A 4146-nucleotide genomic window follows, 5' to 3' on the forward strand; every position below is an offset into this window, starting at 1 on the left:
GGCCCTCTCGGCTCGGCGCTCCCACGCCGGGGCAGCTGCGCCCGCACTGGGCATGCCCGCACCGCGCGGGTCCCGGGCACGCCGGGCGGGGGCACTAGGCGAGGGCCTATTATCCTTCTTTTTGTTGTTCACCTTTAAGATGTTTAGGAAGAACTGAAAATATTATGACTTGGATCAGGCATACTTTAGCTTGTAAATTGATGTAATTTTTTCACTGGCACATTAGATAAGTTGTTGTCAGTAGATTTTTTCCCACTGCAATGTCTTTTGATTTCTTAAGTGCCATTACTGTGGAGGTTTACTGTAGGTCTAAGTAAAACGAAATAATTGACAACTTCAATCATTTTTCCATCTAGCAAATCTATACTTACGTCTATGCCCATGTGTCCATGTCCTTGTCCAAGTCCATGTCCATGTCTACGTCTTGATCTTCTATTATCTACTTATTTATTTTTATTAATGTATATATACCTATATATTTTCTTGTCTTTAGAACTTTAATATGAATGAGAACAAATTTTTACAATACAATTATAGATAACTTAAGGGAGCCTAGTGATAAGTTATACCGTAATCCCAAAGGATCACAGTTCAAAATCACCAGCTACTACACTTAGAAAGAGGGACATTCTCCTTTTATGCAAATCACTGTGTCTGAAAACCCACCATAGGTTCAGTTATGAGTCATTTCCATCTGGAGGATACACAACACCAATAAGGTCTTCAGTAGATAAAAATGAATTTACAAGAAAATGAAACAAATCAAAAGTAACTGTTAACTCTACTTTTTCCCCTATATCTAGCTTATTCACTTAATTAAATAGTCATTGTGGCCATGGACTTAGACACTGTAATTATCCCATTAATTGTGAACATACCTGTAAATAAATTTTGCTTTTTAGTAAAATTGCTGCTAATATTTTTGTCTAATTCTTATGTACTGGAAAAAATATTAATAGACATTCTTATACAAAACTATTATATTTTTATTTAAAATAATAAATCTAGCATTTCACTTCAATAAATATCATTCCATATTTCACAATACAATCTTCAATTATATTTATATTTATTTAAGACACACATCACTGTATTTTTAATAACCCTCCTTTTGGTTTAGTGGTAAAGAATTGTGTTGCCAAACCAAAGCCATGCAGTTTAAATCTACCAGCTTCTATGTTGGAGAAGGATCTCATGTCTTCTCCAGTGTGATTTATAAACTTGGAAAACCGACTGGAAAGTCAATGTGGTGTTAGTTTAAAATTAGGTTTTTCTAACCTTTATGTTAACCTCCTTTGATCTGCAGCTAAATTAACTATAGACAAATGGTCCTGCAGATAATCAACAGTTCTATGACTAGAAAGAGAGAGAGAGAGAGAGAGAGAGAGAGAGAGAGAGAGAGAGAGAAATCTTTCCACACTGTCCATCAAGACTTGAAGACTTGAGGACTTGAGGACTTGAGGAAGACTGGAAGAAGACCCTGGTGATGATTGGGGGAGAGACTGTGGCATTGCTGTTGATATACTCTGGCAAGGTGTAACCTGAGGCTTCTTGTGTTTGTGCTGGCCACAATTAAATATTTTGTTTGCCCAATGCTTTAAGGAAAAGGTGACTTATGATTGTTCTGGGGCAAATCTTGATGAATGATGGAAGAAATCAGAGGCTTTTAAAATTGTGTTGATGAACTGAAACGAGGACTTTTACTAATGAAGGAATTGTGTTTTTCTGTTAATCTAGCTTGAGGCTATTGAACTAAAGCTGAACTTGCATGGTAAGCTTTCTCTCCAACTTATTTCCATAATAAACTCTAATCTTGGTACCACAACTGTGAGTAAAGTCTGTGAATCAACAAGGAATATTGAACCTATATGATTGGCAGAAATAGGTGAAGAATTGTGGGGGATGATGTATGTGACCTAGCAGCTATCTGTACACTGCTATGGATATTATTGATGGGGAAAGTTCGTCTTTATGAAGTGGGTAGAAATCAGACTCAGGCACTGCTATCCTTATGTTACATTGGCTTCTTTCACAGTCAGCTATGAGTCAATTTTGACTCTCTGGTACATAACAACAACAACAACTTTGACTTCTTTGATATATTATTCAGTTGTCCCAAAACACTTATGTGAGTTTCCCTCCCTCCTTCCTTTTTCCCTGTTAGAATTTATAGTCATAGTATTAAATTAATCATTATTCTTTGTTCATAGTTTATTTTCATTTGCTTATAACTCTATCTTTTATTTTGTAATCATTTATTCTGAAAATACAATTATTATACCAATGCCCATCCTCCAGCTTTTTTATTTTTATAGCTTTTTATGAAAAAAATACCATAAAAATTAGATAAAATATTATAAATGTGCAGGTCTATTTTAAAATATATTTAACTATAGTAATTATTATTTTCTATGTTGTTAAAACACTTTCATTTATATGTGTGTTTTGAATATATATGTATGTATTTTTCTAATCATTACCTATCACAACTTTTTCCTTACTATTATCAGAATTTGGCCTTTGTGATTCCTTATTAAATTTAATGCCTACTCTAAGAATGAATATACCTCCTGAATCAGTCAATATTCTACCCATAGCATCCTTATGCATTGTAACTTGTGGCTTGGATTTATATTTTAGTTCTTTCAGCTTAAGAAATGCTGAGAGTTTGGCCCTTTTGATTTTCCGACTCCAGCTCCTTGCACATTTCATTATAATATATTGCCTTGTCTTCCCTAATAACCCTTTGAAATTTTCTATTCAGCTCCTTAACTTCTTGATTTCCTCCCTTTGCTTTGGCTTCTTGGCACTCTAGTGTAGTATTCAGAGTCTCTTCTGACAGCCATTTTGGTCTTTTCTTCTTCTTCCTTCTTTGTAATGACTTTTTGCATTCTTCATTAACAATATTCTTGATATCTTCCCACAGCTCATCTTCATTCATTCATTCATTCATTCATCTCTTTGTTCATTAGTGTTCAAGGCCTCAAACCTATTCCCGAATTTGTTTTTAAATTTATGGGATATAGACTCAAGATAAAATTTCAATTCCTGTGGATATAATTTAACCTTCTTTAACTTTAATTTGAACCTGTATGTGTACAGTTGATGGTCTGTTCCACAATCAGCACCTGGCCCAATTTTCACTGCTGATATTAAACTTCTCCAACGGTTCCTTCCACAGATGTAATCAATCTGATTCCTTTACATTCCTTTAGGTGAAACCCATGTGTCTAACTTGTATTCATGTTTCTTGTAAAAGGTATTTGCAATTAATAAATAAATTATTGATTGTACAGAATTATATCATTCTATCCCTAGCCTCATTTCTGTCACCAATTCCATATTTTCCAACTACTGATCTTTCTTCCTGGTTCCCATCTTTTGCCTTCTAGTCACCTATTATTATTAATTTATCTTGGTTACATGTTCAGTTTCTGAATGCATCATTTGATAGAAACCATCTATTTCCTCCTCTTTGGCTCTGGTTGTAGGTGCATAAATTTGAATGATAGTAGTATTAACAGATCTTTCTTGCATGTGTATATTATCCTGTCACTCACAATGTTGTATTTCAAGATGGATCTATAAATGGCCTTTTTAACTATGAAAGTGATCCCATTTTTTTTCTTACCTTTTTGTATCCAGTCTAATAGATCATATGATCATGGGATTCAAAATTTCCCATGCCAGTCCACCTTATATCACTAATATCCAATATGCAATATGTCAATAGTTAATGCATTGCACTTCTTTCTTTACAATGTGCAGTTTTCCTACCTTCATACTTCTCACTTTCTACCTACCAATTGTTAATTTCTTCTTACAATTGTTTCTCCTCTTTTGTGTTTCCAAATTTGAGGGCTCAACTTAAGTTGCCATATCTGTTATTCTACTCTAAGTGTGCTCTACTGTACATAAGGTTTTCAAAGGCCAGTTGTATTTCAGAAGTGGATGGCCAATCCTTCTTCCTAGTCTGTCCTAATTTGGATGCTCAGTGTTAGAAAAATATCTAACAGACAAGCATTTATACCAAACAGGTGAAAAACAATTACCTTACAGAAATAACCAATAACCAATACATTCAGTGCCCCTCTCCAAGCACATGTGACATCTCTCCACCCTTTCCCTAGTACATCCCCATTCCTT

This window comes from Elephantulus edwardii, unplaced genomic scaffold, assembly GCF_000299155.1.
Source record: "Elephantulus edwardii isolate Elephantulus edwardi_28Jun2011 unplaced genomic scaffold, EleEdw1.0 scaffold00056, whole genome shotgun sequence".
Lineage (NCBI taxonomy): Eukaryota > Metazoa > Chordata > Mammalia > Macroscelidea > Macroscelididae > Elephantulus > Elephantulus edwardii.